The 21,174-nt window shown below is 42.9% G+C and overlaps 1 protein-coding gene across 5 annotated transcripts in view; it reads right to left on the bottom strand.

Annotated features, from left to right (window-relative positions):
• The window catches only part of TMCC3 (transmembrane and coiled-coil domain family 3), a 295,326-nt gene that overhangs the window by 271,923 nt on the left and 2,229 nt on the right, over positions 1 to 21,174 (bottom strand). For all 5 annotated transcript variants that reach the window (XM_027593444.2, XM_027593439.2, XM_027593442.2 and 2 more), the window contains one exon: positions 17,158 to 17,335. The gene's annotated coding sequence lies outside the window, so the exon portion shown is untranslated. The remainder of the gene's footprint in view (positions 1 to 17,157; positions 17,336 to 21,174) is intronic.

Here is a 21,174-nt window from a genome sequence, read left to right as displayed (position 1 = left end):
TCGTTCATTACTTGAAATGCTTTTATAAAGAGATACATTTCCCCCTGTTGGTTACAGTTTTTACAGAAAAGGCAAGATTCTATGCTGAATTCTCTTTCTTTCTTTGCCAGTTTTCAAGATAATAAATTGGTTCTCTATCCTTATTCCAATGAATTGGAACCGCATTGATTCCTCTGAAGGCAATCAGTTATTTTTAAAAATATTTGTATGAAATCAAGGATTTAAGCATATTTGATGGTTTCAATCAATAGTAATTATTATTCTTTCTGAAAGCTCAAATTGTTCCATCTTTGACCAGTGAGAGCTTCTTCAATTTGGCTTCTGAGGGTTTTGGGTTTTGTTTGTGCTATGTCCCTAGAAGTGTTCAATAGTTTCCTTGCTATCAGGTATGACAAAATGTTCTAGACTAATCTTGGATAGTTTCTGTCCCAGATAGGAACCAGCTACTTCTCTGGGAATGATCCATTTTTCCAAGAAGCCTTAATTTCATTTAGTGTTAAATGGTATCTCAAGACCACAATATTGATACTAGGGATGCTCCATGCTGCTGTTTTGGTCACAAATTTTAGGCTTCTTCAGGGAACAGAACTAAGACTATACACACACACACACACACACGCACACGCACACATATGTGCATATATATAGTATGTGTATATAGATACATGTATCTATATACACATACACATACTATATATACTATGTACTATAGACTGCACAGAGACAGAGAGGTCTCGTATGATACAGATGTAGACACAAATACAAATACAAACCCAGATATATAGATATCATACAAATACTTCCAGTTTAAATGTGTGTGTTTACTTAACTTCTTTTGTATTATATTCACATCTTCTTTCATCCAAATGAAAATCTGGTTCTTAAGAATACAGATGATGATTGAATATCCTTGCTCATTTACTTTATTCCACAACTACTGCAAAAAAGGAATACTAATACTGCTCAATATTATTACTGAAAACATTTGGGGACATTTTTGCATTTTGCATTTACTCTCTCTGTTCTGCCTCTCATTTTTAAATAGTTGTGCTTTACCTACATTATTTGATCATATAGGAACTGGAGACTGTAGTCTCCCCCCCCGCTTTTTTAATGTCAGCTCTACACCCAACATGGGGCTTGAACTCACGATCCCAATGTCAAGAGTCACAGCCAGGCACCCCTATATTCTCTTCCTTTTAACACCTGTTTCATCTTAATCAAAAACAACTACATTTTTAACTCTCACCAATCTCTCTCACCTGAAACTTGTTCTTAAGTAGAATCCTTTGAAAAGGAACAATATTCCCTGAGTTATTAATGTTGAGAACAGTTTGTCTATCGATAACAGTTGTCAAGTAAAATACTTAAATACTTGAAAGTCAGCTTTACTGTATATAAAATTCCTGGTTCACATTTTCCCTCCTTAAATTAGTTTAATATGTTATTCTATTTTATTCTAGGGTAGGTCATTGCTCTCAAAAAGTCTGATACTAATATAATTTTCTTTCCTTTGCTGTTTTACCTAAATGCTCAAAGGAATTTTTTTTCTTTAAAGGGCAATAATTTTATCAGAATATGTCTAAGTGTTGATAGTTTTGGTATTATATTCTGAAGTGTGCAGTATATTCTTTTCACATGTAGTTTCAAATATTTTTTTTTAACTTTGGGAAAATTTTCTTGAATTATAATTTTGGTAGGTGCTCTATTCTCTTCCTCTAGTTTTTGTCTTCAGGAATTTCTATTGTCTGTATGTTCGATCTTCTTTTCCTACTTTCAATATTTGTCACTTTCTCTTAAAATCTTTTTCTTTTGTAATTTCTTTAAGATTTTATTTTTTTTAAAGATTTTATTTTTTTAAATAATCTCTACACCCCCCGTGGGGTTCAAACTCACAACCCTGAGATCAAGAGTCACATGCTCTACCTACTGAGCCAACCTGGTGCCCCTCTTAATTTCTTTTTTTTTTTTTTTAAGATTTTATTTATTTAGTTGAGAGAGAGAGAGCACACGCACAAGCACAAATGGGGGAAGGGGCAGAAAGAGAGAGAGAGAAGTAGACTCCCCACGGAGCAGGGAGCCTGATGTGGGGCTCAATCCCAAGACCCTGAGATCATGACCTGAGCAGAAGTCAGACACTTAACAGATGTCAGACACTTAACAGGCCAAGCCACTCAGTCGCCCCCCTCTTAATTTCTTCTTGACTTAAAAAAATCCTCCTTTCACATTGTTTTTCTTAAGGGCGTATCTATTGCATTCATTTGTTTTTAGTTTTTAGTTTAGTATTCTTTTACTCCTCATTCTTTCCTAGGTTCTATCACCTCATTTAAAATTTTTCTTCTAATTTATGTGATTCTTTCATATCTTTTAGCTGGCTTTTAAATAGAAGGTTATAGTCTTTTTTCTGTTCTGTGGGCATGTTTTCCTGATGTAATTTCATTGTCTGAACAGATGTTCTGTTCCACATACCTTTTTTCTTAAAATAACTTAGTGTGGAATTCCATCTTGATACTTTTTACTGCTTATTTTTATGTAAAATTAGTTTTCCTGAAAATTTAGAAAGAAGTGTGGCCCAAGGTAACTTTTTTTTTTTTTACCTTTGTACAACTCCATCTTCTGATGTTTTTATCAAGAATCTAGAAAAGATGGCGGCTTGCTTTCTGACATTTCCTGGCCCTCTTATCTTCCTCCACTTACACCTGGGCTTTCCCCTCTTCACTCATGTTTACTTCCACAGTTCCTCCTCAAGGTAGAATCCTGTCCTGGAAAGGATCCCTGGCTGGTCAGTTTTGAAAGCGCACGGAAGCTAGACTATTCCAGCTCCTTGCACTTTGACTGCAAACCCACACTGCTCTCCTGCTCTTGGCGTTGGCAAACCTCTTCCAATTACAGCTGCTCTTCTCAAACTGGCCCACCACACTTTGCAGTGAGTGCCAGTGGACTGTTCTGAGATTCTTCTCAAAGCAGATTTCAGATCCATCAGATGCCCCACTGCTTCTCTCTGCTTTCTTTTGTATAGATGTTGATACTATCCCGGTCCGTGTGTATTTGGGGGCTTGGGGGATCTCTAGTCACCTGCTTTGGTTGTAAATGTGTTTAGGGTTTTTGTTTTAGCCATCTACTTGTTTTGTGTTTATCTAGGGACTTAAAGAAACTTCAAAAACTGTGCTGCAGCTACCAACTTCCCAGCTCACTTTATTTTATATTTTTAAAACAACCATGTTGATCTGGGGAGAAAACCCCTGATATTTCTATTTGGGGGGAAAAAAGATGTCTGGCTGCATCGTATTGGATGGCTATGGGAGAATTAAACAGGTGTGATCAGGTGGTAAGCACTAGTAGACCCATACCATTGTTAAAATATTTAAATACAGGGGGCACCTGGCTGGCCCAGCCCATAGAACATGCAACTTTAAAAAAAAAAAAAAAAAGATTTATTTATTTATTTGAGAGAGACAGCGTGCACAAGGGAAGGGCAGAGGGAGAAGGAGAGGGGGAGAAATAGACTCCCTGCTGAGTGTGGAGCCAGAGAAGGGGCTCGATCTCATGACCCTGAGATCATGACCTGAGCTGAAAATCAAGAGTTGGATGCTTAACCAGCTGAGCCACCCAGATGCCCCAGAACATGTGACTTTTGATTTCAGGATCATGAGTTTAAGCCCCATGTTAGGTATGGAGCGTACTTAAAAATATATATATATATATATATATATATACATATATATATGTATAAAATATTTAAATACTTCCATTTCAACTTACAAGTAGTCATTGCTTTAACCCCTGGTGCACTCCCTTGAGTGTCCCTTCTCTCTGCCCCCCTGAGTGACACAAGAACTAAAGAGTTAACATCTATCACAGGACGGGGTTCCTTCAGGATCCTGTTCTAGCCAAAAGGCTCATTGGTCAGTGCCCATGCTGAACCCATGCTGGGTTACAGTTACTGAATACTGCCCCAACTAGACTCCACTGATTTGGAGGCTGACGGTACATGGGAAGTGAGAGAGAAGATGACAACAGTGCGTGCCTTCCAAATGGACCTCCGCTGAATAGTTCAACCAGTGTTTCTTCAGCACTTCCTGTGCGTTAGGCACTATGCTAAGCGAAAGGGGTACAAAGACAGCAAGACTAAGTTCTTGCCACTGAGGAGCCTACAATGTAGTGCTCTGTCTCTCGGGCCACTTAGCCACTGGGAGGACGCCAATTTGCCATATTAGGTTAGAGAGCTTAGTCCCTGAGCAGAAATGAGAGGAGATAGAAAAATGCTGACCTAACGACAAAGCATTACTTAAGCCATCACCTTAACAAGCTCAAATCTCTCCACCTTCAGAACAGGGACTGCTGTAAAAGGCCTGGCAGCTAATTAAAACACGTGGTAAATAAGCCAGGCAAGGAACGCGCTGTCCTTGTACACAATGAATCAAGCAGTCTCCTTAGACACAAAAGGATGTATCCTTATCTATAGAGTGAATCAGTTACTTAACAATTCATGTTCTGTGTCCTAATTGGATTGGCAGTACTTTCTTTGAATATGGAGGAAAAAGAGATCTGGAAGAAAAGCTGGCTGGAAACATAGCATTTGTCTAAATAATAACAACAGTGTTTCTTAAAGATTTTTTTTTTTACACTCAGGAATGCAATGCAATTGAGGAGATGCTCGAATTTTTGTTTGCCCAGTTATTGGGAAGCACAAATCTCTTGGAGGAAAAAAAAATCAAATAGGACTAACACTCATTGTCAGAGCCCAGAAAGCACCCGAAAGGAAAAGAAATCCCTTGATACCTTCATTCCCCCGAAGTCAATAAATCCCAATTGATCACATGTATTAAGCAAATAGGTATTAGCACCAGCTAGGTGTCAAATGTAGTCCCTACAATTACCAAATTCCACGTTGCCTATCAAGGAAATCAATATGCAGAAATCTTTGGTGTAGAGCTCAGCTTTGCCTCTGTACAAAAGTTAAAGAAACCCAATAGTTCCCACAGCAGAGGTAATACTTAAACAGGAACCAAATTTATATTGTGAGGACATTATTGTGTATACCTTCAGATGGGACTTCTGAGAAAATGAACACAGTCATAGCAGCTTGATTATTTGTAGGACTTGATGATGCATTTGGGAACCCCCTACCTCTCAGCCTGTTCTGAAGCAGAAGAATCAGTCCCTATAAATTATCACAGGACAAAATGAGAATGTTACAATGGAAGCTGCTAGCATTAACTTCTAGTAGTATAGTGTTTTGCAACATGGGACGGGGACACATCAAAAATCTTGGTGGAGAGGCAGGGGAAATAAAAGGAACATTTTCAAATTACACATCCCTTCTTCATAAGAGATTTTTATATGGAAATGGTTTAAAGCACAGGCCTTGGAGTCAGGCTGCCTAAGTTCAAATTCTGGCTTTAATACTTATTAGTTGTGTGACTCTGGATAAATTATGTAGCCACAATGTAACTCACTTTGTGCATCTGTAAAATGGGAATGATGACACTTGTGGTATCTCTTCATTCATCTCTTTTGAAGATTAAATGAGTTAACATATACAAAGCACTTAGAAAAGGTTCCATTCTATTACTGCCTCTTGTTGACCTAGGTCAACCATCCTAGGAAGTGCCCCAAGCCTCAGATCATGATAGAATCAAGAGGAGAAAGGAATCTTGGAGGCTCTCTGCCCTTATCCATTTTGGAATCCTCTGTCTGAAATCTTGGCCAAGTCATCTGGCCCCTACTTGTACATATCCTTATGACAGGGTTTCCACCCTATAGTAAAACCTGTTCCATCATTGGGCATTCAAAAGGTCTCCCTTGCTTCAAACAGGAGTCTGTTTCCCTGTTTCCTCTGACTGTTGCTGTGTCTCGTGGAATCAGAAATAACAAGATTATTAATATCCCATTAAATAACGAAGGACAGCTAATGGTATACAATTAAGCTCATGAGCTCTAGAGGCAGATTGCACAGATTGAGCCTCAGCTTCCCTGTTTACTGGTTGTGTGATCTTGGGTAACTTAATCTTTCCATGGCGTAGAATCCTGATTTGCAAAATGGGCATACTAACACTACCAGTCTCATAGGGTTGGTGTGAGGATTGAATGAGTTCCTATACTTAAGGAGCCCAGTACACAAGACTCAATGAATGTCATCAAGAACTGATGCTGTTGATATCCCTCTTGGGAATTTGCTTCTTCAGGCTAAACATTCTTATTTCCTTGGTTTGTTCCTAATACAATTCCCAATACCCCTCCGCTCTCTCCCCTGACTGAGCTCCAATAGCCTGTATTCCTCTTCAACTACATCCCCGATATGGAGTCCAGGACTCTGGTGGGTTCTGATCCACAATAACCAGGGTAGACCACCCTCTCCACTGATTGATTGTTTGTTCATCCACTGACTCATTCACACATGATTTTAAGCATCTGTATTTTTATAAATAGCTCCCAAGGGAGAATTGGCATTGTTAGTGCACACATCACACTCTTGACTTACACTGAACTCACAGTGGACTAGACCAGGGGTCAGCAAACTTTTGTGTAAAGAGCCAGATGGCAAATATTGTTGACTTTGTAGTCTATACAATCTCTGTTGCAACTACTCAATTCTGCTGTTGTAGCATGAAAGCAGCTATAGACAATATGTAAAACTTTATTTACAGAAAGAGGCAACTAGCTGAATTTGGTTAATGAGCCATAGTTTGCCAACTTCTGAATTAAAACACATAATATAAATAAGTCTTTTTCACCATATGATCCAGCAATTCCATTTTTGGTTATTCACTCAAAGAAAATAAAATCTCTATCTTGAACAAATATCTGCATGCCCATGTTCATTGCAGCATTATTTATAATACCCAAGATATAGAAACAACCTAAGTGTCCATTGATGGACGAATGGATAAAAAGAATGTGTTTTATTTGTATATATAAAATGGAAAATTCTCAGCCATAAAAAAGACATCTTGCTGTTTGTGACAACATGGATGGACATTGAGAGAATTATACTAAGTAAAATAAGTCAGAGAAAGACAACTACTGTGTGATCTCATTTATATGTGGAATAAAAAACAAAACAAAACAAAACTTCACAGGTATAGAAAATACACTGGTGGTTGGCAGAGGTGGGGGTTGGGAGTTGGGGCAAAATGGGTAAAGGAAGTCAAAGGTACAAATTTCCAGTTATAAATAAGTCCCGGAGAGGTAATATACAGTATGATGACTATAGTTAACAATACCGTATTGTATATTTGAAAATTGTTAAGAGGGTAGATCTTAAAAGTTCTCATAATAAGAAAAAAATTTGTAACTGTGTGGTCATAATGATGTTACCTAAACTTCCTGTGGTCATAGATGTTACCTAAACTTATCTTGATATATATATATATATACACACACATATATGTATAATTATGTTGTACACTTAAAACCAATACAATCTTGTGTGTCAATATCTCAATAAAAATTTTTTTAAAATTTTCCCTACCTCTCACCCCCTGCTCAGCTTGTTTTTATTGTTTTGTTTTGTTTTTTAACATGAGTGCAAGGCTTTCCATTTACCTCTATTCAGCTTTATTTTGTTGGACTTGCCCATCATCTACCCTGCCAAGATCTGAGCACTGATTTTGCCACTGTCCGAAAGTAATCCCTATTTCTCTTTGTGCCATCTGCCAATAATAAATGAGCCTTTTATATATTCATCCAAAGAATTGATTAAAGTTTTGAACTGGAAAGATCTGAGGACAGGGCTTTGACGCATGCAACAAGCAATCTCCCTCCTTGTTAATCCTGCTGTGTTCTTCAGAATTCAGCCCAGTATCCGCTTTCAGGAAGCTATCCTGTCAACTCCCCTCTCTTCCCAAGCCTTCCTGCCCAGACTGAGGAGGATGCCTATATTAAGTCTGGGTTCTCCAGAGAAACAGAACCAACTACCTATCTATCTATCTATCTATCATCTATCTATCTATCGATTGATCAGTCGACCTGTCTAAGGAGATTTACTATAAGGAATGGCTCACGTGGTTATGGAGGCTCAGAAGTCCAAGATCTGCAGTCAACAAGCTTGAGATGTAGGAAAGTCAATGGTGGTGTTCCAGTTGAGTCCAAAGGCCTGACAACAACCAGGACAGCAAATGAGGAAAGTTCCAACCCAAGTCTAAGTCCAAAGGCAGGAGGAGACTGATGTCCCAACTCAAAGACAATCAGGCAAAGAGAGAATTCTCAGCCTTTTCTTCTATTCAGGCCTCAACAGATTGGATGAGGGCCACTCATACTGGGAGGGCCATCTGCTATACTCAGTCTAGAGATTCACATGATAATCTTATCCAGATAGACCCTCATGGACAAACATCCGGTGCCCTATGGTCCGGTCAAATTGATATACACAAGTAACCACCATGATGCCCTTTGAATTTGGCCCGTGAATACATACACATACCTCTACCACAGCACACTCACTGCTCTGTAAGTGTGTTTCCCTGACTAGACTCCATGTTCTGTCCCAGGGCATGGCACAGAGTCAGTGCTCAATGAATGTTGGCAGGATGGATGGATGGATGGATGGATGGATGGATCAATGTGTGGCTTTGAGAATGTAGCCTCCTTAGTTTCTTCCTTTCATCAAAAATCACTTCCTTCTTACTGTCTTCTTTTGAAAACCAGTAATATGGCAATTTTAGGCACAATAGAAAAGAGATTTTGGAAAAAGAATGTGAATATCTGTCATTCTCCCCAAATCATACCATTCCTTATGATGCCTTTGTATAAGAAAGCCTGAACACAGGTTCTTTGAAGAATACAAATTAATGTTTATAGATTACAAATAATATTAATAAATACCATCTGTGGCCCACAGAGTTCTTTTAGGTTTGGTTCCTGAGAGTCTCTGACAAAGCAACTCACATCCTCACCTTTGAAACCATTATCATTCTGTTCAATTACTAGAAAAATGCCTGTCTCGAAATCTAGTCTCATCCTGAGAAAAAACAATAAAGACAGAGCCGCAATGATGTTGTCATTGATAATAAATTACTGAAAATTATCGACTATCTCCTTCACACTGGTTATAGGGTAAAGCAATCCTTTACCCTGAAATACTCAGAGTGACCTGATTTCTCTTTGGTTAGAAATTTGATAGGGAGTTTCCTCTGTTACTAAGAGTTGAAAACTGAGAAAATCCTAAGACAAATCCTAAACCTGGGCTTTGTTTCCCTAATGTAGTTCACTCAGCTCCTTTAAATCAGAGCAAGGGTTACAAACTGGTGGCTCCAGGGCCAAATCCAGGTAGCAGACATGTACAATGTTACCTTCTTTCCTCCCTCCCTCCTTCCCTTTCCTTTCCTTTTTTTGTTATAAAATTTGACTTTCTTTTAGCAGATCATGCACTCCCCCCAGTTCATCATGGTTTCTTCCATTCCCATGGCCCCACACCGATTAGCTTTATACATCTAAATTACCTTTCTAGCTCCTGCAGACATTTGAGGTGTAGAGCCCTGCCTTTGAGACATTGAGCAATTTACAAAAGGGAGGGATAATTATAATAGTTATTACTTCAGAGCATCTACTCTGGATGGGTACCGTGCTATATGCACTTTCCATATATCCTTCCACTTTACGAGGCGAAGAAAGATTAACCAGCCCAAAGCCACAGAGCCGATAAATAACCTGGTCCTCAGGCAGTCCTCTCCAGAGCAAGCCACCACAGCACTCCATAAGAATGGACGCTATTCAGAAGCAGTCACAGCCGGTCCTGTTTATTCTTAAAATTTTCAGGAAATACTTACAGAGGCTTTAACCCAGCAGCAAATGGAAGTCCCCCACTTTGGCGTATTGATTTGTGGACCTTAAAAGTAAAACGGCCAGTAATTTTACCCACAAAATGGGTTTATTCAGGGATAGCAGAGAAATGGCAATTCAGGAGAGTCAAGCTATAGCAAAAGCCATGGGCAAGCCCAACAAGAAAAGGAGAGGAACATCAGTTATAGAGAAAAAGGAGGAAGGTGTGAGGGGTTGTTTTGAGTGCAAGCCCATTGGAGGCAGGCAAGGGTTCAGGGTGGAGATGGTTTCTCACTGAATTGCTGGGCAAGGAAGGAACTCTCCCTTCCCCTTGCTGGAGTAGGAAAGCGGTCTCAGCTTGCAAGGTGAGTCGTCTTCTGTTGAGCTCTGTATGGACAATGCTTCCTGTTGGGGTCTGGAATTGGTGTCCCAGTGGTAGTGCATGAGGGCTCCGCCTTCTGGCCTCCTGATTCCATTTTAGATGAGGTTTCCTTTTATTCATTTTCACATTATTTTGAATTAATATTATTTGACAGTCAGTGGGAGAAGAACATTCTGACCCGCCTTTGTGCCCCTGAAAGCAGGAGATAAATCTCCCATGTGAAAGGGGTACCAGGAGGGTAGAAGGGATCCTTATCACCAAGAGGGAATTTAGGGCTGAGAAGGCTATATAAACAAAACTTGTTCTTTCTTCACCAATTTACTACCTCAAGCCCAAACCCCTTTGTCGTGCTAATTCTTTAAAAATGTACTGTTGCTCCATCTAAAAGGTATAAAAACTGCCTGCTGAGGTCACTTCTTTGAGTCTCATAGTTTTATGGGGCTCCTTTAATGTATAAAATTAAATTTGTTTTTCTCCTGTTAATCCATCTTATGTCAATTTAATTATTTGGCCAGCCAAAGAGCCTAGAAGAAGGAAAAAATTCTCTGCACCTACAAAACTGTGACTGGGTCTGAAATCCAAAACCCAGAAAAAAGGAATAAACAGACAAGCCCCTGAACAAAACTGTAAAAGCTGCCCTAGATTTCAGGAAGAGAACCCTAAAATATATGAAAATGAGAGCATTTCTGAGGCTATTTTTATAAAGTAACTGATCCTGTGTGCATGTGTATATATATGCTATATCTTATTTTGTTAAAAAAATGCTTTTGTTGGGGCGCCTGGGTGGCTCAGTCAGTGAAGAGTCTGCCTTCGGCTCAGGTCGTGATCCCCGGGTCCTGGAATGGAGCCCCATGTCAGGCTCTGTCAAATAAGTAAATGAATAAAATATTAAAAAAAAAAAAAAAGCCACCTTTCCTCGACTCGTGTGTCTCAGAACCATACGTAAATACAGTCCCTGCCCTCCCAGGGCTTAGAATCTAGAAGCGAGATAACTTCTCTCCTTTTGAATCCCACTTACCTAGAATTTCAAATATTTCTGACTATCATTTCCAAGCCAGAAATGTTTTTCAGAACACTGAGATTTGTGTAGAACAGAGGGAAACTGCATCTTCTAAAAGTATCTAGATCCTAGGACGTTGTGGACTGAACTGTGTTCCCTCAAAATGTATATGTTGAAGCCCGAATGCCCCGTGTAACTGTATGAGGCCTTGAAGGGGGATTAAATGAGGGCCGAAGGGTAGAGTCCTGACCCAGTGCAACCGGTGTCCTTACAAGAAGAGACACCTGCACTCTCAGCAGGCACTGAGGAAGGGCCCTGGGGGCACGCAGCAAGAAGGCAGCCAGCCCTGTGCAAGCCAGGAAGAGGGCTCTCGCCAGAACCCCACCATGCTGCACCCTGAGCTCGGACCTCCAGCCTCCAGACTGCAAGAGAGAAACTTCTGTTGCTTCTAAGCTCCCTAGTCTGTAGTATTTGTTATGGCAGCCCTAGCGAACGAATAAAGGTGGTCGTTTGTCATGTTTGGAGTCATCAGGGGCACGAAAGGATCCATATGAAGATGGCATCTCTCCAATTCTCTGTCTGGTCCAGGGCCTCGTGGACATTTGGTATTTTGTCTGCTCTGCCTCCCTGACTTCCTTTGGGAGACGCTTTTATCCCCAGTCTATATAGTTCATGTAGAACTGTCAGTCACAACTTCTGCCCTGCACTGGCCATTGGCTCCCTCATCATCACAACCAAGCACCCCGACAATGGTGATGGTACCTGGCACACTGGCGGGAACGCTACACCAGCAGGACTCATCAGAGCCTTTCTCTACAGTTCTATTCAGTGCATACCATGCATATTTATTATTCACAAAGAGAACTTGCGTTTTCTGCTAGTCTCGCTGAGCTAGGACATAAAAGCCCAGCAGAGGTAGGAAGCCTGACTGTAGTAAGAGAGAATGAGGCTGACACACAGAGGAGAGCAAAAAAGAGAGCAAGTGTTAGTTCAATGCCTCATTCCAGCCACGAGTCAGCCTATGCCAGCCCGCAGTTGGATGAGCCTGTGGATTTCTTCCCGTTAAGCTTAAGCCAGCTTGAGTTTGATTTCTGTCACGTGCACCCAAGAATCTGGATTTACGCAGAGGCTCACAAGTCTCTTTGTGTCCTTTGTGCACCAGATTTGGCCGGAACCGAGGCCTGGAGCTCTTTTCATCCTCCAAAATGGACGCTGCTGATCCTCTTCTCTTCATTCTTTTTTTTTAAATTTATTTATTTTTTTTATTTTAACTTTATTTTTTTTTTTCCATGCAGAATGTGCCCTCTTTAATACCCATCACCAGGCTAACCCATCCCCCTACCCTCCTCCCCTCTAGAAACCTCAGTTTGTTTTTCAGAGTCCATCATCTCTCCTGGTTCGTCTCCCCCTCTGACTTACTCCCCTTCATTCTTCCTCTCCTGCTATCTTCTTCTTTTTCTTTTTTCTTAAAATATGTTGCGTTATTTGTTTCAGAAGCACAGATCTGTGATTCAACAGTCTTACACAATTCACAGCGCTCACCGTAGCACATACCCTCCCCAATGTCTATCACCCAGCCACCCCATCCCTCCCAGCCCCGACCACTCCAGCAACCCTCAGTTTGTTCCTGAGAGTAAGAATTCCTCATATCAGGGAGGTCATATGATACATGTCTTTCTCTGATTGACTTATTTCACTCAGCATAACACCCTCCAGTTCCATCCACGTCGTTGCAAATGGCAAGATCTCATCCCTTTTGATGGCTGCATAATATTCCATTGTGTATATATACCACTTCTTCTTTATCCATTTATCTGTCGATGGACATCTTGGCTCTTTCCACAGTTTGGCTATTGTGGACATTGCTGCTATAAACATTGGGGTGCATGTACCCCTTCGGGTCCCTACATTTGTATCTTTGTGGTAAATACCCAATAGTGCAATTGCTGGATCGAATGGTAGCTCTAATTTCAACTGTTTGAGGAACCTCCATACTGTTTTCCAGAGTGGCTGCACCAGCTTGCATTCCCACCAACTGTGTAGGAGGGTTCCCCTTTCTCCACATCCCCGCGAACATCTGTCGTTCCCTGACTTGTTAATTTTAGCCATTCTGACGGGTGTGAGGTGGTATCTCATTGAGGTTTTGATTTGGATTTCCCTGATGCCGAGCGATGTTGAGCACTTTTTCATGTGCCTGTTGGCCATTTGGATGTCTTCTTTGGAAAAATGTCTGTTCATGTCTTCTGCCCATTTCTTGATTGGATTATTTGTTCTTTGGGTGTTGAGTTTGATAAGTTCTTTATAGATTTTGGATACTACAGAAAGGGCAGGGCTTCTCATCCCCAAACTTCCAATGACCCAGACATATGCTTTCCCTGCTCGCTCCTCCAGGTTTTCCCAGCTAAAACCCTCAGTTTTCTTATCTTTAAAATGGGAAGGGTCTCTGTGAAATAATTTCATGAAGTACTTCGCACACTGTTTGGCAGTAGTAGGTGCTTAGGGATATTAGCTCCTGTCATGGAAAATTCTCTGCATGGTGCCTGAGGCCCTCCCCTAGGCTTCCATGTAAAAATCTTTTCCTTTTTCTTTCTTTTTTTTTTTTAAAGATTTTATTTATTTGACAGAGAGAGACACAGCGAGAGAGGGAACACAAGCAGGGGGAGTGGGAGAGGGAGAAGCAGGCTTCCCGCTAAGCAGGGAGCCCGATGCGGGACTCGATCCCAGGACCCTGGGATCATGACCTGAGCTGAAGGCAGACGCTTAACGACTGAGCCACCCAGGTGCCCCAAATCTTTTCCTTTTTCTTACGAAAAGCAGAAGCAATGAATAGATTGAGACCAATATCTATTGTTTTTGCAGTAAGATCTTAGTCTCCTCCTGGAGAAAGGCTGCCTATCTACAACAAGGGAGGAGAACATACGTTCATGAATCCTCTGCTTAAAATCACACTCAGTAGAGAAATCATTCTTGCCGACCTCTCTTGTTTCAATTCAAGAATGGGAAGAAACTGTCTCTTCAGTGTCCAGTAAGGAGTGTTGAGAGGAAGTGTCACCATGGGCGCTCAATTTCTGCGCCGAGAAAACTAATGAAGAGGGTTAGCAAGGCTTCCTTCCCTGGCGCAGTCACTTGGATGGGCTTGCAGACTCAGCCCCGTCCTGAGCAACTCTTCTGCTGTCCACCATCCCTGCCAAATGGGAGACACGACCCCTGGAGTGAGGATGGCTTGCAAAACTGCACAAGCCCATATTCAGGCCGAAGGCAGGAGCAATAGGGTTCTTACCTGGATGGTGCGTCTGATATAACAAGGGATAAGGGAGGTACTGGTCTCAGCCTCCTAGGATCCTGCAATTTGCATCATTTGGGATCAAACAGAGTTGTGATACAAACTGCCACATAGAGAAGAAGCTTCTGTCATCAGCTTTGTCTTGCTAAACAACCACCCAGAGCAGGGCACTGCTCACACCGGCCTGGCAGGCCATTAACCCATCCCACTTATGGGCCCCCCTCAGCTTAGGCCTTCTCAGGGCCTTGCCTTCCACGGACAGATCTGAGGCGCACTGCCCCTCAGGCAAAACCTCCCGCCACTCCTGACAGTAGCATCAGCCCATCTCAGCCTAGCGGTGAGACTTTCACTTCTTCTCCCTTCTGGCCCCACCAGCTATGGGAAACCAGCGCTGTACGTACCAGACATTGTACAGGGATTTATCTCATTCTCTCCCCACTCTGTGAAGTGGGTACCTGTCCCCATTACAGAGCAGAAGAAACTGAACCTCAGAGGGATGAAATAACCGGCTGATAAGTGGAAGAGCTTGCAGGTCTGTGTGACTACAACACCCACATTCTTCCCCTGCAAGAGCAAGTTCCCTCTTATACATGTATGTATGTATTATTTATTATTTTTTAAATTATTCTCTGTTTGAGTAGGCTCCATGCCCAGCGTGGGGCTTGAATACACGACCCTGAGATCCAGAGTCACACGCTCTACTGACTGAACCAGCCAGGCGCCCCGACAACTCCCACATATTGAAGACTCGTGTTCCTACGGCCTGAGAAGAGGGGACTAAGCCAGCACACTCTGACTCACTGTGTGGGCTTCGTCTCTCTCACTCTTAAATAGAAAGCTGCCTATCAGCACCCTTCGAAATCTCTACTCTCCCAGGACAGGAGAGGCCGTCTGTCCCCCACGCTTCCTCAGTTAACCTAAAGAGTGCCTGGCCCATCATTCCTCAGGCTTTGGAAACTGTCCTCACTCTCATCTGTGCATCCACCAAACACTCAGACTTCTCTGTGCTCAGCGGGGCCTGCAGCCTTTCTCATCACCCCTCGCTCGGCCTGGCCAGAGCCCAGAGTGAACGGCCCGGCTCGAGGGGCCGCAGCCTCCTCGGGTTTCCTCACTTGAGCACCAGTTAGAAACCTGCCGTTGCCCATTCTGCCTGCCAGTCCATACAAATGCTACTCAGACGCCCACTTCCACGCCATGCTTCTTGAGAACCCCAGGGTTTACACGGTTTTGAAGAGTTTTCAGACAGCCATCCCTCGAGCTTCCATTCTGCAGCTGGAATATTAGCCTGGAAGGACACAGAGAGTCAGGGTTGTCCTGAGGCGACTGCATGGATTTCGGCGACCTCAGCAGCTGCTAACAGGATGGGCATAAAGGCTCAAGCGTTTGCTTCTTATTGGCTTAAGGCCCTTGCTCACACCACGTCCAGTCTCCCTAGTCAGGAACTGGAGACCACCGTCTATGCGGGATTCTTTGCAGTGTTTTCATCTCATTTTATTATCCCAAAATGTCAGCTGACAGCCACGGAAATTTCCTGCCAGAGCCCCTGGAGGTTGTTTGGAACTGAAATCACCACCACCATGGTCGGCTGAGGAGTAAGTGAAAAATAGCATTAGGTGTCGCATTAATATTTTAGGGAAGAAATGGTGCAAACCCACACTGGCAGGTCCGTCCGCATGATCTCCAGCTTGAGCCACAAAGCTGCACAGAGACAACCAGAGGAAGGCCAGAGCCAGCTGTGGCCATCAGTTAGGGAGCTGAAATCGGAGAGGTCGGGGGAGAGAGTAATGGTGAAAGGGTCTCTGTTTATCAGCTGGGGCAGACTAGCGGGACGCGAGAAGGCAGGAGGGATGACATTTTTCAATGGATCCATTTTGAGAGGACCGCTGGTTAAAAAGCAGCACTTACTAGAAACCACAGCCAAAGCCTTAAGAAAAAATAAGATATTGTGGAAGAATGATGAGAATAAGGCAACTAGACAAAAACAGGTTACAAAACCGAATGTATGAGATTGTCCAATTTTTGAGAACTGTATGAGAGAAAAAGAGAGCACGAGTATGAGTGGGTGGCAGGATTCTTATGGCTGATTTTGCAATAGAATGTTCTGGAATTTTTTTTTTTTTTTTAACTACAGATCCCTCGCCCCTGCCCCTAGAGGTTCTGATTTATTAGATTTGGTTTGGGGCCCAGGTATCTGTATTTTTAAACCTTCCCAGGTGGTTCTGATGCACTGTCAGCATTGAGACCACTAATATATACAGAGGGAAAAAAAAGATCAGAGATAGCCTTATGAAGAATTTCTGATTTAATTCTTTTCCTGTGGTTTTTCTATATGTTTACATATTCTATGAACATGCATTCTGTCTACCTTCAGAAAAGGTTATTAATAAAAATTATAACTGAACTGGTAAGGAAAAATTGTCCCAGGCAACAATAATAATAATGACTAACATTTATTAAGTGCTTCCTGAGAGCCAGACACAGTTTTATTAATGTCATTTAGTCCTTATAACTCTGTGACATAGGCACCAGTATATCAGCCATTTTAGAGATGAAGAAGGCAGAGGTTCTGCCAGAGACAGACAACCAGAGACTGACAGACACAGTATGAGCCAGCCCAGGGACTGACAGACACAGTATGAACCCAGGGACTGTTACCTGAGAGCCTGATGTTTACCCCCACATACTTCTTTGTTCCAGTCGGAAGAAGTCCTGTGGGGTCCAGATGCTCACCTGACACCAAGGGCTCTCCTCCAACCACACCCCCACCAGCGCTCTGGATCCTGGGCCTCACATGTGCCTGCCTCGAGCTTCCCAGGAGTCAGAGTTGTGGGAAATTTCCTCTCTGCGTTCCTCCAGAGACTCAGAGTTTGCTACTCGTCTGACAGGAAGAATTCTGTCACCATGCAAGCTAGAGAGAGGGAAGAAGAAAGAAGAAATTAAACACCACAGGATACTGGCTAGCTATTAAGGCATGTCATAAGAATCCTTTGAAACAATTCTTAATTGGTTTTTTACTGAAGTGGAGAATGAAGTTCTGTGCAGTGCCCCAGGCCATTAGAGTGAGGCTAAGGATGTGAAATTCTCCAGGGTTTTCCCCTGGGGGTGAGGACAGAATCAGATTATTTCCCCATTTCACAGATGGTGGTGCCAAGTCATTAAGGACTTCCTGAAAGAGAAAAGAATGACTTGACGCCTCCAGCCAGAACCAAAAGTCTTTTGCCAGTCCAAAAGTGGTTTATGGATTTTAAACATTAAAAAAAAAACGGCAGGTATTTAAATTCATTGTCTTTATGGTAAGGCTGCCAGATAAAATGCAGCGTGCCCAGTTAGATTTGAATTTCAGATAACAAATAATTTTTGGTCAAAGATGTCCCAAATACTGCATCGAACATAATGATACTAAAATATTATTCATTGTCTATCTGAAATTCAAATTTAACTGGGAGGTCTGTATTTTTATTTGCTAAACCTGGCAGCTCTATTTCATGGGAAACGATTTTGTTTTCTCCTTGGAGATTGCTTTCCCTTCTGAGCATCTTCGGCCCATTGATTTCAAGAAGTATAAACCGGAAAATTAATCCCAGCCCATCCTTTTGTGCCAAACACCCAGAGAGCCCCCTCCTTTGGTAACCAGTAAGTATTCCATATTCCAAGTGCACACATGCACACTCCATGCACCAGCATCCATGTAAACTCACACACCTTCCAATACACTCGTGAACCCACTTTTGCATATATGTATGCAAATGCAGAATACAGGGTACAAATGGACTTCTCTTACCATTCTAAAAGGCAAATCCCTCACTCTCTGTTCAGATTTTCATAGCTTTCTAAAAACATAATTATCCTTTTTGGTCAGTTCTTGCCTATTCAAGAAGAAAGTCGTATCTCCAGCTTGCTTTGCATGCCCAGCTGCACTAACCAGCTTCCCACAGAAAATGCTGGCAAGAAGACCTTATCTCTTGTAGTTCAGAAGATTCAAATTTTTCTTTTCTCGCCATTGAATTAAATTGCCTCTTTTAGTATGAAGGGGATGACAATTATCTTGGGGTCAGATAATGACTGCAATTTAATAACAAGGAAAAATACAAAACTACAAATTGAAAGCTTGAGCCATTTAATAAGAACACTTGAAAATGAGAGAGAAGAAAATTTTAAAGTATTCTCAAGAAGCAATATGGCATAGTGGTCATATGAATAAATTCCTAGAGTCAGGCTGCTTGAGTTACTAGCCCACCAAGTTACTTAACCTTGTCTGTGAAGTGGGAATAAAAACAGTATCTGCCTCATGGGGTTGTTGTGATAATGAAGTAAGTATGTAAGAGATGTATGAAATAGTGCCTGGTACATAGTATTTAGTATTATAATTACCTCTTATTTGCTAGACACAGGGGTAACCTCTTTACACATAGAGTCCCATTTGATTGTCAAAATAAGCCTGTGAAATTTGTGGACAGGAGGCAATGGAGGCTCAGAGAGGTTAAGAGACTTGTCCAAGGTCACACAGCTAACATGCAGCAAAACCAAGATTTAAGTACCAATCTCAGTATTAAGCCACTGTTCCCTCTCTCTCACTCTCTTTCTCTTTAAGCCACTGTTCTCTTGATTACCCAATGTTAAGATAACAGGTGGAAAGTACACAGGTGGCAAGGAGGTAGCTCTTGAGGGAGGGGACAAATTCCCTCCATGGTCATTGCTTCCATAGAGTCGGGCAGAAGGGGTGTCAGGAGGAGTTTGGACTGGTGTATTTGGTAGAGAGGACAGTACCCTTGGTGTGGTTACAGACCTTGCGCAAACATTTGCCAACCAGACCAGGACCCCCCTTTCTCGTGACCTCTCGAGGCAAATGCTCAGGAGATGGAAAGCCCTGAGCCCGCACTCTGCCGGACTCACCAGCACGAAGGCACTCCAAGGCACTACAAGGCAGGGCTGACCTACCAGCACCGGCTGTGTCCCAGGACTCCATCTGCAACTTTCTTCTCCATTTATGCACTGGCCCTGGCTAATTCCATTCAGTCCCTTTAATACCATCTATAGGCCGATGACTCCCATATTTATGGCCCTATCCACCTCTCCCCTGAACTCAGACTTACAATTGCCTAATCAGCCCCTCCCGGGATATCTAATAAAGATCCCAGGGGCACCTGGGTGGCTCAGTCGGCTGGGCAACAGACTCTTGATTTTGGCTCAGGTCATGATCTCAGGGTCCTGGGATTGAGCCCCCAGTGCCCCCCACCGCAACGGGGAGTCCACTTGAGATCTTCCCCCTCTGCCATTCCCCCCTTCTCAAATAAATAAATCTTAAAAAAAAAAAAGATCTCAAACAGGATTTTACCCAAAAAAAGGCTTCACCTCTAGTGCCCCAGGCTCAACATCGCTAACGCCATTCCTCGGGCTGTGCACACCTAAAGATGAGAAGTGGCCCTTCACTCCCCTCTTCCTTGTGCCTCTGATATCGAGGCCATCAGCTCCGTCCCCCTCCAATCGCATGGGTTCCACCTTCAAAACATACCCAGCATCTCCCACCATCCCATCCCGACCAGCCCAGGGCCCTGCCAACCTGCCCTCCCCGGGACCACCGCAGCGGACTCCCAGCTGGTCTCCCTGCCCCTCCCTTACCCGGGCGTGATGTGTTCTGCACACAGAAGTCGGAGCTCCCTCATTAAAACACCGTGTGGATCACCTCACTCCTTTCTCAGATCCCCCCAAATCTTCCCATCTCCAAAAAAGTAAAATCCTTACAATGACCCGAAGAGCCCGCTCTGAACTGAAGGCCTCCCCCAGCTCTCCCTGATCTCCCCTCCCACCACCGTCCCCAGCTCCATGGGCTCTAGCCATAAGGCCGCCAAGTCAGTCCTTCCCACACAGGCTCCTGCATTAGGGAGGCTCTGGCTCTTTGCACTGGCTCTTCTCTCTCCTGCACATATCCCGCCACAGTGTCCCTGTGACTCACTCCCTAATGTCCTTCAAATCTCCATACTGCTCAGTCTCACCCTGAGAGGACTACCCTGTCCACCTGCATAAAGCAGCCACACCCTCACCTGGGCACTTGCTCTCCCTTCACCCGACTCATTTTCCCCCACAGCATTTATCACCTATCAGTATCATATGTGATCTATTCATTTATTTGCTTATTGTCTCCATCCTCTAGAAGGGAAGATCCATGTAGATATTTTGTTTGTTTTATTGACTGCTATTTCCATATCCTGAGTGTCTAGAAGAATACATCCACACAGTAGGTACTCAATAAATAGTTAGTGAATGAGTGAATGGAGCGAGCCTTCTAGACATTCTAGTGCCTGCTGCACATAATACTCCTGCTGACTGTCTCAACTTCCCTACCCTAAAATCAGGCTTTAAGAAGCCTCTTCTTTCTACCTTCGGAATCAAAATTCCAGGAGGATCCTGAACAAATCTTTTCTGGCTGGCTTGCTTTTGTGTCTTGCCTTTCTGCTTGGTTCGGTTTGGCAGAAGAGGCTGGTGGGCAGAGGCACGTGCAAGTCTCCCCACGTGTCTCGGGCTCCCGGTGTGCTCTTGATGACAACGTGTCTGGGGACACCATCCTAAAGCCTCAAGTAGAGAGGAAAACGAATCCATCTACCCCAATGCCCACTTCCATGGAAACTCTGAATGAGTTCAGAAGGCCAGGGCTTGCAATACTTTCGGCTTTTGTTATCCTCTCTTTAGTTCCAGGGATTGTGTTTGCAGGCACACGCCGGGAGGAGCACTTTTTTGAATTGAATGTAC

This window comes from Zalophus californianus, chromosome 9 (genome assembly GCF_009762305.2).
Source record: "Zalophus californianus isolate mZalCal1 chromosome 9, mZalCal1.pri.v2, whole genome shotgun sequence".
NCBI classification, from domain to species: Eukaryota; Metazoa; Chordata; class Mammalia; order Carnivora; family Otariidae; genus Zalophus; species Zalophus californianus.
This window is presented reverse-complemented; position numbering and strand designations above follow the sequence as displayed.